The sequence below is a fragment of the Maniola hyperantus genome, chromosome 3 (genome assembly GCF_902806685.2).
Source record: "Maniola hyperantus chromosome 3, iAphHyp1.2, whole genome shotgun sequence".
Classification (NCBI taxonomy): domain Eukaryota; kingdom Metazoa; phylum Arthropoda; class Insecta; order Lepidoptera; family Nymphalidae; genus Maniola; species Maniola hyperantus.
In genome coordinates, this window is record NC_048538.1 from 11,405,247 (window position 1) to 11,424,317 (window position 19,071).

Genomic DNA, 19,071 nt, shown 5'->3' on the forward strand with positions numbered 1-19,071 from the left:
CAAGATGTAGGTACGGAATTATCTATCTTAATAATATTAGTGTTTTAGTGTCTAAAGTCGTCACAGAAGTTGGCGTCAACTTATCATACACCTATACGCGATAGGTCGAGATGACAATCGAGGTGGGGACGCCCCGCACACCCGCATAGGTCTCGCGCTAACCCGGTGCGAGCGAGCGCGGGTGACGTGCGGGTGTGCGCGGCGTCCCCTTGCCTCATACCCCGATTGCCATCTCAACCTGTCACGTACGAGGCGTTCAGATAAATCGGTCAAGTTGTAACTGTAAACTGAAGTAATACCAAACTTACTTATTATGTGTAATCATCGGTCCAAGCTATAAGCATTTGCATATTGAAACGCGTCGTCCAAAGGTTGTCCGAAGTTCCCACACACAACAAATAACAAACTGTACCTACTATAATTTGCTACACAAATCTGTATGTTGAAACATGCGTCTTACTAATATACATGGAAAAGAAGCAAGCATCACCACGCAAAACCACTCAGATCCTCCAAGACATACCTACTCTAAGCACGTTTCACTCTGACACCGAGGCATCCTCAACAGAGTCGACTATACAATGCAAAATTGCAAAATTCCTGCCAGCACGCACTTATCGAATTTGGACGTGCGGTTTTTTCTATCATGTTCCCGATTTATTAATAACTAAGTAGCTGATGCCCGCGACTTCGAGATTCGATGGCAATCGGGGTGGAGACACCCCTCACACCCGTACAGCCCCTGCACTAGACCGGTGCGGGATAGCACAGGTGACGTACGGGTGTGCGGGATGTCCCCCCGCCCCATACCCCGAATGGCATCTCGACCTGTCGCGTACTATTTATGCCATAGGAGTCCATAGATACAAAGAATACCAACCGCACGAGATGAAGCGGTGCAGATTGGGTGACGGGTGGCTCCAATGAGCTATGAGTTTTAGCCTGTCAATAACGGTTGAATATAATAAGAAGACTTAAAATCGGGAATATGCTAGTTTTAACGTACGTCCAAATTCGATGAGTTTGCGCGGGCCCTGACACCGAGGCAGGTTAATGACTCCACAGAGGCTATTGTTGCGCTAAACAATGCCGCGGCCGAGCGTCAATCCTCACAGCTATTTACTTCACCATACGTTCTTCAAGCACCCAATGGAAAATCTAGACTAATTTTATGATGAAATTAAGCTTAACCACACATTGCTTTATGAAAGTTTTTTCAAAAGAAAAATATGAGAACGCATTAAAGGCATCACTTAAAGAAGTAGGTAGTTGCAATTAAACCTCACCTGACATAATAATCATAATGTAATCATAATCACCCTTATTTTTTATTTAAAATTTGATAAAGCTCTGACTCTTAATCCAGTTTTACATAATTTTTTTCGTGTCTCCTATTGCTCTCCTAATTTTTATATTTTTATAACTAGTATACCTAATATAGATATAGGCATGCGCTTGGCTGCAATCACACAAATCAGGAGCTGATGCAGCCTAAGGTAGAGCGCGCCTGCCCAGAAAGCTATTTTATTTTAATATCAAACTAGCTTTTGTTCGCGACTTTGTCCGCTAGATATAATTTGTAACCTACAGCTTTCGGGGATAAAAATATTTAGAATTGGATTATTATTTCCGGAGATGGTTATCTTTACATCAAAACTTACAAACTTTTACCATTTTATAGTATTAAATAAATCAATCAATCATTTATTTGATTTATTTTCTCCAAAATATGCATTATTATTATATGCATTTATTAGTGTAGATAGGCTCTTATAGAAGGCCAAGACTTTACCTCTTGTTAAGCAAGAAGGTCAGTCATTAAAATACTCGCGAAGGAAATCGTTTAGCACTTGAGAATAGCGCTTCCAACCAGACAGACCTATGTGGTGGGCTGACTTTATTTTATGTGGTGATGCTTCTGTCATCTGTTTAGTCTGTACCAAGTAGATCAGCCAATTTAGTCTATACAATGAAGGACAGGAAATAAATACTAAGACTGCCGATGAAGCATTGAGGAGATAATTTGTAAGGTAATCTAGTTTCAAGGCTCGATTGGTGATGATTAAGGATTAATTTAAAAGTAATTTTCATGAAGTTTAGCTCTTACAGAATTAGGAATAATCTTGCAATTTATTATTATTCCTAGAAAATATTCCAAACATTTAATTAATGAAAAGAGGCATGACTCTTATAAATAAATCAGGAATACGGCCCGGATATATCTTGTTTATGACGTTCAGATGTGCTTAAATGTCCTTGGATGATACTCTGCATTGTAGGTATTTTTCAATGCCAAATAAAAGTTTATAGGGTTGTGACCATTTCCAATAATAGGAGAAGTTTTTGTTTGGAATAATAATATCGTGGTGGGCTATCATTATTTCGCATGCGACTCGACTAAGTCCCTTCTATATATAGGTACAGATTGTAGATTGGAGCCTAATGTACCAAATGTTTATCTACCTTTCGAAATGCGTACGGATGCCTAATATAGAAATGGTATCTATAAGCCGATGACCACACCTACTCGCAAAATGAGGAATTGTTAGATTCGCTATTCCATTCTGTTGCACATAGGATGAGTTTTCAATCGTGATTGATGCGGATGAATGAAATTGGTTATGCAGAAGCTAAACAGCCACTGCGGTAAAAAAGGACGCATCTAACCAAAATATGAATCAGAGCAAAAAAAGTGAAATCGGGCATGATTTTCGAGCACGATAGTTTGATCCCGGGCACCTATACTTTAACACGGTGAAAGAAAACCTCGTCAGGATACCTGCATGCCTGAGAGTTCTCCATAATATTCTCAAAGGTGTGTGCCAATCCGCACGTGGTAGACTATAGCCAAGACCCTTCTCACCTCCTCTCCCTCTCTCTGAGAAGACCTGTGCTCAATGTTTGCGTTGATAATTGGTTCACTACAGAGCACGTGTCTCCTTTCAGAGAGACGGGTTTTGGCCATAGTCCACCGCGCTGGCCATGTGCAGATTGGTAGACTTCACACACCTTTGAGAACATTATGGAGAACTCTCAGGCATGCAAGTTTCCTCGCAATATTCTCCTTCACCGTTAAAGCAAGTGATATTTTAATTACTCAAAAGGCACATAACTACGAAAAGTTAGAGGTGCGTGCCCAGGATCGAACCCCCGACCTCCGATTAGAAGGCGGATGTCCTAACCACTAGCTAGGCTATCACAGCTTTCCACTAGGTTTTGACAGCTTTGCATGATGATTACTACCTCATAAAATATTTAAAACACCCGAGATTAAAGAATGATTGCTTAATTTGCGCAAATTAACGAAAATATAAAAATATGTGCCGTAAAATAGGCATCGACGAAGGGAGGCGCCAGGTTTCGGCGGAAAAAAATAACTGAGATCGTGGATAATTAATGGCCTCATTTATGTTACTGCTTTTGAGGGCCCTGATTGTGCTGACCGCTTTTATTTTTTTTCCATGGCGGCTTTTCACGCGTTAAAATTTGTATTGTTCGGGCGAAACCAAATTGAAAATTGTACAGTTTGGAAATCTTTAACGAATTGGCCTCGTTGTGTAACCGAGTCCAGTTTTGATTTTACTTTAACTTGCAAATTAAATTGGATTGTTTTGCAAGAAGGGGTTGGAATTGAAGGTAGGTACTTATTGTTTTAATAAATAGGGGCGCTCATTTGACTTCCATTGATGAAACATTTCGAAGTCAAAAGGCAGTTTTTATTAAATTTTAAGTAAACAAAAAATTAGTGGAACGATATTTAGGTCACTTTTCTATTTTGTCCCTTTGTTTGTTTATATTAGAAAAGTTGTATTTATTCAAATAAACCTTTATTTAAAAAACCGGCCAAGTGAGAATCAGGCTCGCGCAAAGAGGGTTCCGTACAACAGTCGTATTTTTTCAACATTTTGCACGATAATTCAAAAACTATGATGCATAAAAATACATAAAAATCTGTTTTAGAATGCAAAGGTGAAGACCTTTCATATGATGCCCCACTTGATATACCTAGTTATCTTACTTCGAAAATTGAGAATACTAATTATTCATGACCACAATTTTTTTTTGTGTGATGTAACCACAAATTCACGGTTTTCAGATTTTTCCCCGAATGTCTACTGTAAGACCTACCTACCTACCAAACATGATTCTAGGTCAACGGGAAGTACCCTGTAGGTTTCTTGACAGACTGACAGACGGACAGACAGACAACAAAGTGATCCTAGAAGGGTTCCATTTTTCCTTTTGAGGTACGGAACCCTAAAAACAGCAATGTTTTTGTTAATGAAACAGTTCCTGCGGGATTTTCAATGAAACCGAAATCCAAGTGTAAGTAATCATTATCATCTAGTAGATCTCATCAGCATCATCTTGATCAACCCATCGCCGGCTCCTTACAGGGCACTCCTCTCAGAGAGAAAGGTTTTAGTCTAACACGCTGGTCAAGTGCGGATTGGCATTTAATTATTTAAAACGCACATAGTTCCGAAAAGAAGGCGGATGCCCTAACCACTAGTCTTATAGGTACACAGCTTATTTCCAACAGATCATTCAGTTCTTTCATATTTTATGACGAACCTTACATACTGTTATGCAGATTCACGTCCGGCTCACCGAACTGAAGTACTTATTGTTATTCGAGTCGCGATCGTCGACCGCGTCCCGATTACGTCTGCCAGCCCTGACCCTTTGAACTCTATTGGGAAATGTTACCAGGACGTCTCTTTGAAACTTATTTTACACTACGGGATATAAATTATGCCGAAATCCATATTACCATATTAAAGGCTCCCCCACACAGGCGCGTTATTATAGGTCGATAATATCGCATGCGTTATTGCGATATCTGTTTTCAGTACATTTTGTATTAGGATGGTCATGTAGTTACACACTGCTGCGATAATAACGCCGCAATGGAAGTAGGACGTTGCGTTTCTCCGTCCTGTAATATTCCGATATGAGATCTAGAATGTTTTGTATCAAGACGCAAACAACCGTACACACACCTGTAGTACTTGTAGGACATTTGGTTTTATCGACAGTTTGAGAGTGGTTACATGACTGTATAAGTGTCCTAAAAACTTTTCTAATATGGATATCATATCATCAGATGAAGAATGCTTATTACTAACAGTAGCAATGGAAGATGACCAAAAAATACGTCTGAAACGAAGGTAAGTAACACAGCGTGGAATTACCGCAATCGACATTAGCAAAAGCCTAGACTTGGAATGTTATTCTAAACAATTTTCCGTGCTCTCTCGTAAGAAATATCGGACGATAAAAACGCAGCTGTGTGCAAGGAATCGGGACGCGTTATCGCAATACCGCATGCGATATTATCGACCTATAATAACGCGCCTGTGTGGGGAAGCCTTTATATTATAAATGCAAAAGTGTGTCTGTCTGCTATCCTTTCATGGCCCATCTATTCAACCGATTTAACGAAATTTATTTCAGAGATACGAGTAGCTTGCATCCCGGGGAAGGACTTGATGATGATGAAGAAGATGATGCTCGCGACTTCGTACGCGTGGATTTAGGTTTTAAAAATCCCGTGGGAATTCATAGATTTCCCGGGATAAAAAGTAGCCTATGTAACTATACTTACCCATGCGAAAAATCACGTCGATCTGTTGCTCCGTTGCGACGTGATTGAAGGACAAACCAACAAACACACTTTCGCATTTATAATATGGGTACTAATATCTCTCCTAGAGATATTCGCACTTCTCGGTCACGTGTCAGAATCGACAGACAGACGGATGGACGGACGGACTTATAACTGTAAAAACAAGTAAGTAGCTTCAATCCTAATGAACCACGTTGTCAGCTGATAAGATAAGGCGGCGGCTCCTCTGGTGCTGCAAATGTTCATGGGCGGCGGTAATCACTTAACATCAGGTGACCCGCCTGCTCGCTTGCTCGCTATATCTATTAAAAAAAAAAAAAAAAAAAGATATAATTGCCTTCTGTAAGTTGATTCTTCCTCAATACATTAGGTAAGTACAGAGATCAGAGGTTATTCAGTTTAATTGAAACTGATACTTATATTATCTGATTGTTTGAGCATTTGAAATGTAAACTGAGAAATGTCATTGCTAACGGGAAACAAACGAGTGACGTAGATCTTGTTTAAACATATCTACTTAGTAATATGACTTATGCTTAATCTTGTTTATAATATTTTTAAATTATTCCACCCGATTTTCAAGCCCGTAAAATAAAACTTTTTAATTAATGAAATCTTCAACTAATTTTTACATGCTTAACTTTAATACTATTAAATTTAATATATTATTTACCAACCAACTTGTTGCTTTTCAATTAAATATATTATTTACCAACCAACTTGTTGCTTTTCAACTAGGTACATTTTAAAACTTCAAACTTACTTTATATTAAAATCTCCATTAAGCACTTGAACTTGTAGGGACCTTCATGTCTATAATCCTTATAGGAATGTTTTTCTCAGGCCCTTACCTATTTTAAATAGTTGGTTAATGGGTACGTCCTTAATTAGAATAGGTAGTGAGGAAAGTGGAGGCTTCTCTTCTATTTTAATGAGGTGGCAATCGTGCGGTCCCTTTCTCACAAATTTGGCTCCTCCTACCGGGCGGTGAAAATCAATAACGTACTTACTCCAGAAGTGCGTTTGGTTTCGTACCATACTGACGTTTGCTTCGAGCCGACGTCCATGTAACAATTGTTTATGTAGTGACGTTATGACGTCGACCAGCGTCAGCCGTTTCATGCGTTTCACTCGTGACGCAACACCTCAACAGACTAAAGTCCATTAAACATTGACAAAGTTTCACAAGTTGAAAATTAGTCTGTTAATGTTTTTATTAAATAGCTAAGTAGGTACTATCGGTAATCAGTATTTTTGAAAGTAAGTAGGTAGGTACCTATTTAAACCATCAGTCATTAGTATCTACTGGTTACTAATTAATAATGAGCTTTCTTATTGGGAACTGCTTTGTGTCATTTGTGATAGCCCCGGGACTAAAAAAACCGGCCAAATTCGAGTCAGACTCGCGCACCGAGGTTTCCGTACTATAGTCGTATTTTTTCGACATTTTGCATGATAATTCAAAAACCATTAGGTATGTATAAAACTAAATAAAATCTGTTTTAGAAAGCCCTTTCATATTATTATAACCCACTTAGTATACTTAGTTATCTTACTTCGAAAATTGAAAATACTAATTATTAGTTCATGACCATAATTTAATTTTTTGTGTGATGTAACCCTAAATTCACGGTTTTCAGATTTACCCCCTTATGTCTGCTATATAAGACCTACCCACCTGCCAAATTTCTTGATTCTAAGTCAACGGGAAGTACCCTGTAGGTTTCTTGACAGACAGACAACAAAGTGATCCTATAAGTGTTCCGTTTATCCTGAGGTACGGAACCCTAAAAACAGTTTAAACTATGTATTTAGAGCGTAGCAAAGAAGCAATGAGCTGGTTGAGTAATTATTATTATCATGTTCTTTTCTTTTTAGAAGAAAATTGACTCTTCTAAAATATAATAATTGTTATAGGTACCTATAGGAACTTATTGTTATGCCGTACTTGATCGGTTTTCTTCTTTTCAGCATACCTACCTATAATCAATACTACCTATTAGTACGTGACAGCTCGAGATTACAATCGGGCTATGAGGTGGGGGGACGCCCCGCACACAAGCACTTCCCGCACCGGGCTAGCACGGGGGCTGTGCGGGTGTGCGGGGCGTCCCCGCCCCAACAAGTACAAGGATATTTTCAGTAAATTAATTATTACATAGTCCAGTTTTAAGAATCTTTGACAATCATGGTGCCAAACGGTATATCGTGCCTGTAATTTTACTACCTACATTGCTACTTCATTAGGTACATGGTTTTCAGTGTTGTAGATTAATAACCCCTTGTTGTGGTCCCGCAGTCCATTTCTTTGTGCGCCTTTGTGTGTTTATTAAAACGAAAGATTAATTACGATAAGGAATTTTAAGAATTCGAAACTTTGTTGACTCGGTGTTCGGAATTTAATTTAAAAATTCCCAAGTTTAACGAGACAGGTGAACCAAACTGCTAAGCGCGTTATGAATTTCGCTCCACTGTAGTTTCGGGAATTTTTCCCGCGGACTCTACAAACTTTATGGCTTATCCTTCGAGCGTATTCGTATAGAATTTTTTAAATCTAGATAAAAATTTTACACAGCTTTTTCGCTCTTGTAAAAACTTTGAAACGCAAAATTCTAGCTCGGCGGCTCTTTGTTTTGAAAATCTAGGCGCGATTTATGAATTTTGCTTTACTGATAACTAGGTAGGTAGTAGGTACATTCGTTACATTCACCTTTTATATTTTTCTCGTGTACAGCGAAAAGAGATTGAAATTCGTATACCTAATTTTAATCCGATTAGGTCCGAATCAGAATTAGGCTTCCTAAACAAAAATTATTGCTGGTGCTGGTTATTATTAAGGTGCTGGAATGGCGACCTCGCACCGGAAGACGCAGCGTTGGAAGACCCCCCACTAGGACAGACGACGTCAGACGAGTCGCAGGGAGCCGCTGGATCCAGGCGGCGCAAGACCGTGGCGTGTGGAAGTCCATACAAGAGACCTATGTCCAGCAGTGGACGTCTATTTGTTGATGATGATGATGATGATGATGATGATGAAACAAAAATTATAGTCCTATAAAAGGCGGCTGTTTTTGGAACATGCATATTATTTAAGACCTTTTATTAGCACTCAACTGGTTTTAATCCGTACTAATATTAAACCTAAATGCGAATGTGTATTTGTATTCACGGCCTAGGTATCTGTTTTTAACCGATTTTTACGAAAGGTACAGAGACAGCGCGTGCTTCCCGCGGATGGACATACCTACCTAATATACTACTTTTTGTCCGTAAACATCAAAAAGTTCTTAAGGGATTTTTAAAACTCTGAAACTGCTAGACTGATTTTAATAATTAGATATAATATTTCATTAAATATAAAAAAGCTACTTTATCAAAAAGTGTCATATTATTATTATGCTATAAATTAAATAACTATGTATCGCGGGCAAAGTTGCAGGCAAAAGCTAGTCTGTATATATCTATCGGTTGAACGATGATGATGATGATGATGATCGTACCCGAGACTTCTCTATAAAAAACATCACAGCGCTCCCCACTGTGCCAGCGAGGTCCTCCACATAGGTATCTAAATATATACAATTAAAAGCTGACTGAGTGACTGATCTAGTGGGTAAAACAGTGGTTTGAAATTTGTATGGTCCACGCGGACGAAGGCGCGGGCATAAGGTAGTCTATGATAACATTCAAGTAAAATGGATTCAGTACGTAAGCAGCAACGAATCCCACCACACACCTGTAAAAGTGGATTTAATTACACCACATGGGTAAATTATTTACCCTTCTCAATTTTGTTTCGGCGTACTAAAAACCGTACGTAGGTAAAACCTTAAAGCAACTACGCTTTTCCTGCCGTGCCTGCATTAATTAAGAGACTTAACCCTCGCGTTAATGGCAGCCGCGTTTCGGACTTAATTCCGCCTAAATTTAGCCCATGATTGATTTCCCTCCTTCGATTAATTTGGTAGGCATTAAGAATGGTTTGTTTTATAACATTACAGCGAAAGATCTCATTTATTTTTTATCTATCAATATTATCTAAGGTAACTGATACAAATAAGGCCTACCTTATTTAAATAGTTGATTACAAAATAAATATCGGTGTGTATCAAAAAAACTTCAATAAATTAGTATTAGATGTTTATTAATATCAAATTAATGGAGTAAAACATTAGCAATATCTAATAAAATGAAGACAAAATCAACAATACAAAAACCTTAGCTAGTGGCCATAATAAGTTACATCTACCAAATAAGGCCTGTAAACTTTAAACTCATAAAATCTTGTTAAAAATCTATTTATTTAAAAAAATACTATTTTACAGCCTTTATTTACCTTTTATCTTTTGATAACTAAGCTTTTTATTACAGTAATTAAACATTTATAAACACAGATGGCTTGTCAGACTTAAGCTCTCATATTAACAATAATATGAATAAACTATTTAAAAAAATATTGTCACTCGTAATTAAATAAATAAAGCACACATTCTGTAAAAAAAAACAATTTTTTTACCAAAAAAAATAAAAAAAATATAGGCCTTATTAAATTGCACTGCTGTATACAAGGCACTAAACTGCCGCTGCAGGCTGCGAAGCTTTCTTCCGACCAAGTAGCACGTTTAGGAGCCTTTTTAGATTTAGTTATTCGTAGTACTTTGAGAGCTAGACATCAAAATGCGTATTAAAATGCGGGATTTATATTAAGACCTAGGGTTACAATTAAGGCCTAGGGCCTTATTCGGTACCGTACCAGATATAATATAAAGTTCCATAATTCGTTCCATTATTCAAAATGATGAAAATTAAAGCAATAATTATCTAATATAATGGCTAAGGTATTATAACTACTTATTAGTTTATATAAAATGTCAATATAAAACCTAATAACTTGCCTTGTTATTACGAAAATTTTATAGTGCGCCGCGGAAAACCCGACTTCCACAAAGAAGGTGTCGCAACAAGCTCAGGGAATAGGCGCAGGGCGCCTGAGCAGTTCGTACCTAATCATAGGGCCGTAGTATGTATGTGCGTGAAGAATCTTTTATGTTACATTTATTTAACCGGGTTTTCGGGAGAGTAGGCCTTTTTCGAGCATAGGCCTTATTTGTATCAAGTACCTTATAAATAATGTGGCTAGTTCTGTTGTACACAATCTCTAAACTAAACTTAAATGATAGATGTCTTGCTATCCCTTTCATAATGTTCTCTGCGGAAAATGATGGCACTAAATTTTATTTAGACCTGTCAATTTAGTTTAAAGAGATTGTGTTTACCAGAATAGGTGTAAGCCACATTGCGGGTACTTGTACACAACCTCTAAACTAAAATAAAAGGTTGAAATCTATTGTTATCCTCCCTCCAGAAAAGGATAGAACTAGATTTAGACCTATCAATTTAGTTTAGCTAAAAGATTGTGTGCAACAGGATTGGCCACATTGTGTATTTATTTATTCTTAGTTGCGTAGTTAAATTTACCTGACCAGTTTTAATCTGTTGCATAAAAACACACATAAATAAGTCCGTGACAGGATGAGATGGCAATCGGGACCCGCGCCGGGTTAGCGCGGGGGCTGTGCGGGTGTGCGGGGCGTTTCCTCCCCGATTGCTATCTCAACCTATCGCGCACTTATACTTAGGTAAAAGGTAAATTATGCTGACGTCTAACGTACCTGCATTAATTAAGAGACTTAACCCTTCCGTTAACAGCAGCCGAGCTCGAAACTAAACTCTATCTAAATTTACCCCTGATTGATTTAGGTTCCTAAATTTTAAGTCTTATTGCTACTTACATTGATCTATGAGATAAACTTTATTTAAGGCCTTATTAATTAAGGGTGAAATAAGTTTATTGGTCAAAATTCTGTCGTTTTTCTCATTAAATTACTAAAATATTTCAGACTTGAATACGTACACTGTTATGTGGAATAAACTGGCCGTTTACCTGTTCGAAATTTTATATGGAAATAGTCAGTGTTGTTTGCAATCTTTTTTATTGTATTTTTTTTTTTAAAATAAAACGAAGGATTCCCCTTTTTAAGGACAAGGATCAATAATATATTTTAGAGGCGGAAAAATAAAGCTGTAAAGCAAACTTCGCAAGACAATCGCATTGTCAAAACAATGCGTTAACGTTATATTAATAATTATGGTCTCAACTCTCAACCATAGAAGTACTTTGTTCTAAGCAAGTGTGCAACAATGTTAGTGCTAGTTAACGTCCCTAATCCGATGTATAATAAGATGGTAAGTGTGTAATAACTTATGTCAGTGTACAATGAGTTGTGATTGCACAACAATGTGAACTATTTCACCATCAGCATGTATGAAGAATACACTTTCTACACGCCATGGTTATTATTTTATGCTTCTGTCATAAAATAATGATAATGATATTTTCATGAAGAGCAAACCTTTCAAAATTAAAATTTCTAAGACCTGGTTTGATTTGGTGTACTGAAATATACCTACCTACTCAAAAACAGATATTATTAAAACAATGACCTAGGTATGTACTCATATTAATTTAATGCATGTATTTAAACGAGTGAAAAAAAATACTGAAATGTTCAAAAACTTGAGGATAAACTTGAGGAAAAACGGTGATTTGAAAATTTTAAATTGACCGATCAGTATATATTATGCGAAAAAAAAACTATTTTTGCGACAATTTTATAGCACACATTAGACTCAAAATTTTGCAATATTTTATTTCAAGACTACTACATTGTAACTGAAACGATAATGTTTCAAATACTATGTTGGACAATGAATCTAGGGTCACAAAAATAACTGAAACAAGGTTATAAAATAGCTAACTGGTGTACAGTCAACTACATCAAGTTATCGCTACATTTAAACTAAATTAGAAATATTACCCAATAGAACCTAAGTGCCCATGTTCTAGTCTAACTTAACCCAATCTAACCTAACTAGATTTTGACAATTATTATTGGAGGGATTTACATATACCAAAAGTAAGTTAAGTTTAGTAAGCAGTCTTTTTTCGTGAACACATTTTAATGAACTAATTTTTCTGTTATTTAAAAAAAAAACTTAAATAATATTATAATACCGTACAATATTATTACCGCAGCACAAAAAAGTATCCAAAAGCTATTTTTTAACGGCTTCATGCAGGTATTTACTTAGTATCGTTTTAGCCCATTTAGTATTTTTTCGCACGCTTTACTTTTTAATTTAGTCACTTGAAATTTTAATTACAAGATTAGATTAATATTATTTTCCCCCTTTTATCACCTCATTATATGTATTTATTATTGTCCATAGATTATCGCCAGATATGTTAATTTTTCGCAAACACATTAATTGAACACCGCTCGCTTTAATATTAACCAATCCCATTAGCAGTCACCAACTTATTTGTTGTCCGCACGATTTATTATATAATAATTAATTTTAAAGTATCTTTTCTTAAGAACGCTCTTAACAACTTCATAAAACAATTATTATGGTTAGAAACAAAGTAGCAAAATTCTTCTTGAAGGGTTCTTTCTTGGCTGACATATGAGTTTAGTATCGGAACAAACCACCATCAAAGTTAAAAGCGCCCATTAAAACAGCAATAAATCTTACTAACAACCCAATTTGTTGCAATATTACAACTAATTTAAATTTCGTTTAATTACCTATAATAAAATTTACTTCTTATTCAGGCTACTTTTCTAAGTAAATAATGTGGCTATTCAGGAAATCTGTAATTACAACTTAAGGCATGTTAATTTTACTTTTTGCTGATGTAATTTGAATGTAGCGATTATTTATTACTCCGCTTTTTAGTAGCCATACGTTTTTATTGCTGTTTAATGTTTGTGTCGCTTGTTATCAATCCCACACTACACCCTAGCATACTTATATCCTATAGATGATGCCCTCAATTTCGTCTGCGTGGATTTAGGTTTTAAAACCGGCTAAGTGCGAGTCAGACTCGCGCACCGATAATTCCTTAATACAGTGGTATTTTTCCGACATTTTGTACGAATAATCCAAAACTATTTAGCATAATAATAAATAAAAATCTGTTTTAGAATGTACAGGAATGTAAAGCCCTATTATATGGTGTATCACTTGGTGTAGTAATCTTATATTACTTTGAAAGTTGAAAATACTAATTATTTTGTTCATGAACAAATTTTTTTTTTTTCATCTTAAGTAAATGTATGTTTGCAAAGTAAAGTTATTTCAAATAATAATTAAATGTTAAATTGTTTTAGTATATTCATACTCCTAATCTTATTTACTTACCCCCAAGTTGTCATAAATTTAGTGTTAAAATATAAATTCTACGAGGCTCATAAATTTAAAATCAATATTTTTTCAATGTTTTATGTATCAATAAACCTAGACAATGACAAAACACACTGATTATGTACTAGGTTTTGAGCGTACAATGTCAAATAATGTAGAAATCACCCTCCTTCGTTTGTATGAAGGAAGCACTGAGCTGCGCCCTCTTAACTAAACAACATCAAGCGGAGTAATATCCAATGCATGTCGAACACTCATTATTTTATATCAGAAGCTTGTTGAACAATTTTAATGGGCGAGTAGTGTGAAAATACAACTGTTAACAAGAATAAAACACAAAGAAATACAATATTATTATAAAGAATAAAATTCAGTTAGTATGTAGCGTGTCAACACGTGTCCCGCTGTGGAAAAACATGGTTTTGAACAATCTCGTTTATGAGTTCTATTTATATTGTATTTTTGCTAGCGTGTATTAAATTTAATAATAAATGATAAGGAATCACACGATTTTGTTTCCACCAAAAATATGAAGCATGAATTTAGTAATTTTCATTAATTTAGTTTATGCAAAGCTATGCATTATATCAAACAAACAGTCTATTTACCTCCACTGCTGCTAGATCATCACAAACGGTCTTCCGTCTTCCTTCTTTTTTTATTACTTTATTAATTAGGAACACATACAATACATATATTTTACATTTACTACTTCACTTAATACTTATATACAAACACACACTGATATATGTATCGATATATGTACACAACATTTGCAATTATCGTTTCAAGTAAAAAAAGAACTAATATTATATGACTAATAGCATTAGCAATATCTAAGACTATATAAATATTATTATAGATTAACACGTAAGTAGGTAATTTATTTTAAACTATTTTCAAGTCAGCCAAACAATATGAAGAAAGTTTAAAATTAGACAAACAAAAATTTATTACTAAATACGAAACGAAACAAAATATACCAGAATAAATCAATGCAATCCTACATACTAATACTTTCATACAATATCGTATATTTACAGGGATACGACACGCTTTGTTAGAGGTTTAGGAGGCATTATACTCTGATAGGATTAAACCCCAATCTCTTTTTGTTGCCTTTCCAATGATAATTGTAGTGGCTTCCTATGCCCTTTTGATAAATAAAAGCTGAAAATGCTCATTTATTCTTTTCATTTATGGGCATAAATTATTTTGTCAAAGGATTTTACGTTTTTATAAATAAAAGATCGCGTTTGGCCAGTTTAAATTATGATGTGTTAAAATATTTTATGCAATCATTAATTTAAGCGTGACAGGTAAAAGGCATCAAGTGTATTTAACGAAATTACGAAATTGCCCAGTTTTTATTACATTTTTCAACGGAGTATTAAATGAGTGGATATTTTTGGTATTTGCTGGATTTTCTGAATTAGATATACTTATCGTATTTTTTTAAAGATATGCTTTGGTGATTCTATATTTAATAGTAAACTTGAGCCTTTGTACGAATTTAAAAAATCCAATAAAGATATGCCCTGAAAAAAGCATATTAGGTAGACAATCGAAAATTATGTGAATGATAAAAGATCATGGATTTGAAGGCTGGGCACATAGTTTAAAAACCTATAGTGCAGACGTTAGGGTCCCAAGGTGCTGGAATGGTGACAGGAGTCGGTAGACAGACGACATCAAACAAGTAGGTATGTCCTTACAAGATTTCCTTACAAGATTATATTTTCAGTTGATGATGATGATGATGACACGTAGGTACACGTATCTCGTAGTATTTACTCGCTCAGCCCTTAGAAACGATTTTAAAAATAACCACACTTTTCTCTTGGCATTTTGCCTACCTCAACGCAAAACCCTCAGTACGCGGTTGTCAAGCATTCATCAAAGCGCGTCATGCGGCCTGGCTTCGGTACTCGCGAGTTCGTGCGTTTCTTCGCGTCATTGTTCCTGCGATGCTCTTCTGGTCTTCTAACCTCAAAACAGTAAGAGAGATCACGCACTGTGGTGCGGTGAGTTGCGGTGCGTTTTAAAATCCGTAAATTTGAATTTAAATCAATTAAAATCGAGTGCGGAATTAATTTCACAGTGCGCGCGCTTTAATATAATTCTATAGTTCACAGATTTCACAGAAAAAACGCACGGAAATGTACCGCTTTAGCTCTAAAGATAAATCTCGGATGATTTCTATATGACTGTCGTTTGGAATCTCAAGAAGTGATCTATTTAGTCGATAACTACCCTAGATCTGTCTAGAGTTTGGCTTAAACCAATAACTTAAGGGTGTCTGTAGTAGAGTGCAGTGGAATTGTGCTAAGCCAAGTGTCCACCCATCAGGTTTTCGAGAGGAGACGTGATAATATTTTACACGTCATTTTTAGGGTTCCGTTCGTCAAAAGGAAAACGGAACCCTTATAGTCACTTTGTTGTCTGTCTGTCTGTCTGTCAAGAAACCTATAGGGTACTTTCCATTGACCTAGAATCATGAAATTTGGTAGATAGGTAGGTAGGTCTTATAGCACACGTAAGGGGAAAAATCCGAAAACCGTGAATTTGTGGTTAGGTACATCACAAAAAAAATTTAAATGTGTTCATGAATAAATAATTAGTATTTTCAACTTTCAAAGTAAGATAACTATACCAAGTGGGGTATCATATGAAAGGGCTTTACCTATACATTGTAAAACAGACTTTTATTAAATTTTATGCGTTATAGTTTTTGATTTATCATGCAGGATGTCAAAAAAATACGATTGCAGTACGAAACCCTCGGTCGGCGAGTCTGACTCAAACTTTTTAAAATCTTATCACCCTTTCGTAAAACGATTTAAAGCTAAAATAACGCATCGCACACCGTATTTTATAATTGTGCGCGTGATATGTGGCACCTAGTTAATATATTCAACAAATTATTGTTTAATATATCTAATAATTATTTTAAAAATGAAGACGTTTATTTAAAGAATTCAAAACAGTTCATTAGTGGCGTGCCGCTTCATTGGGAAGAATTAATGATATTATATATTGCTGCATTTTATCCATACCACGCAATCTTTGGTCATTTAGAATTTTCTAAACAGTTACAGTGTGAGAATTAAAATAACCTCTGATTAGCTGAAACTCTTCTACGTTGCAGTACGATTACCATAGCTTCACCTATAATAATGATTGCGATAACCGCTATTGTGACAAACACTAATTTCATGTTCCCACAGAATAAAGTATCAACTTGATCATGATACAACTACAAATAAAATCAGAGTGTTCTTGTGTACAAAACTTTAAAGTATCAGTATCCTTATTATAAATGCGAAAGTGTGTTTGTTTGTTGGTATGTTGGTTTGTTGATTTGTCCTTCAATCACGTCGCAACGGACCGACGGATTGACGCGATTTTTTACATAGATATAGTTAAAGACCTGGAGTGTGACATAGGCTTCTTTTTTTTTCGGAAAAACAAAGAGTTCCCACGGAATTTAAAAAAAAACCTAAATCCATGCGTACGAAGTCGCGGGCATCAGCTAGTTATGCATAAACCACTAATGGTCTCGCCACAAAAACTTAAACAAGGTTCAGCTAACGTTAAACACGTGTTTCTATGGGCTAATCGGGTTTACAGTTTGTTTAAACAGCGTCTATAATTTTTATTAATACTTAAAAAAAAGCTCAAAATATTAATAATCTTGTTATGACATTCCCGCATTTTTATTTGCATGGTTGGGAATTTCTCTATGATCAAAGTATAAAATGAAATCTTTATGAAATTCTAACCGCGGCGGCATATTGTTATGGTTTATTTAAATTTGTTTTCCCGTCGCATGCGTCAGCGGACGATAGCCCAGTTGGCTAATGCGATCGTCATGTGACTGTGGATAACTCCCGTTATTTTCCTATGTCTAAAAGTGATCTGTCTTGACATTAGTCTTAAATTAACTCGCGTGTGTTAATTATGGCTCAAGTTTTTTCTATGTCTTTCTAAATACCGTACCTACCCGGCGGGAAATATTACTACTAGATGATGGCCGTGGATTTAGGTTTTTTAAAAATCCCGTGGGAACTCTTTAATTTTCCGGGATAAAAATTTCATCAAAATCGGTTAAACTGTTGGGCCGTGAAAAGCTAGCAGACAGACAAACACACACTTTCGCGTTTATAATATTAGTATGGACTAGCTTATGCTCGCGACTTCGTCCGCGTGGACTATACAAATTTCAAACCCCTTATTTCACCCCCTTAGGGGTTGAATTTTCAAAAAACGTAATATACGTATATATATATATATAAATAACATAATAAACGTAATAAGTATGACGAAAATACAATAAATAACCCTGATACTTAGTATTTATTTTCATCTAAACTGATACTTACTGTATTTTCATCCAAACCTAATTGTATAAAGGCAAAGTGTCATTGCTAAAGTCAGATTTACAAGATTTAAAATAAGTATTATTCCCAACATTGATAAAGGCTGAAAATTAAAACATACAAGAAAAGTCAGCGACAAAAACGTCACATAAGTATGTGTGACAAAAACCACGCTCTATGTAGCTGATTATCTCTTTCTAAAATTTGATTTTTCCTGCCGGGTACCAACTGTAGGTATTTTCATGAAAACTTAATTTTATTATTTATATTATATTTTATAAACCTGTCGTTGTTAAAATCAAAATTAGATTTAAAAAATAAATACAATCCCCTACATTGACCCAAGCGGAAAATTAAACTTCACATTAGGAAGGGTCTGTTGGGTCTACACAATAATATTACGATATTTTCGATTGCAACCCCCATCGCGTAGGGCCTGCGAGCAAGATCGATAGTTTAGACCTTAGACACAAAGTTATATAGTGTCGACTGTCGAATATGTAGATACTTGTCAATACTAATATTAGAGCGATTGTTGTAAATCAGTGTTGTGAACATCCATTTATCTTACGCTATTTGCGTTTCTGTCCCAGTAATAACAATCTTCTAAGGCCGACCGACCCTGTCCTAACTTTGGTGAAAATTACAATTTCCAATCTAAAATATACCCTATTGTTATTGCTTGAGATGTGGTTGTTGTATGTTTCAACTGTACTGAAATATTATGGCAGTAAAAGCTTTGTGCCTTGTTGCGCTCAATGTTTTCATAACAGATGTTAGTGGTTCAACTCCTCG

At 35.6% G+C, this 19,071-nt stretch overlaps 2 protein-coding genes across 8 annotated transcripts in view; one reads left to right on the forward strand and one right to left on the reverse strand.

Annotated features, from left to right (window-relative positions):
- LOC117996744 (isocitrate dehydrogenase [NADP] cytoplasmic) overlaps positions 1–14,228 on the reverse strand; it is a 131,647-nt gene extending 117,419 nt beyond the window's left edge. Inside the window, exon 1 of the mRNA XM_069509350.1 lies at positions 14,222–14,228. The gene's annotated coding sequence lies outside the window, so the exon portion shown is untranslated. The remainder of the gene's footprint in view (positions 1–14,221) is intronic.
- Positions 1–19,071, forward strand: part of Rbp6 (RNA-binding protein 6) — a 703,560-nt gene that overhangs the window by 88,822 nt on the left and 595,667 nt on the right. The gene's annotated exons all lie outside the window — the stretch shown is intronic.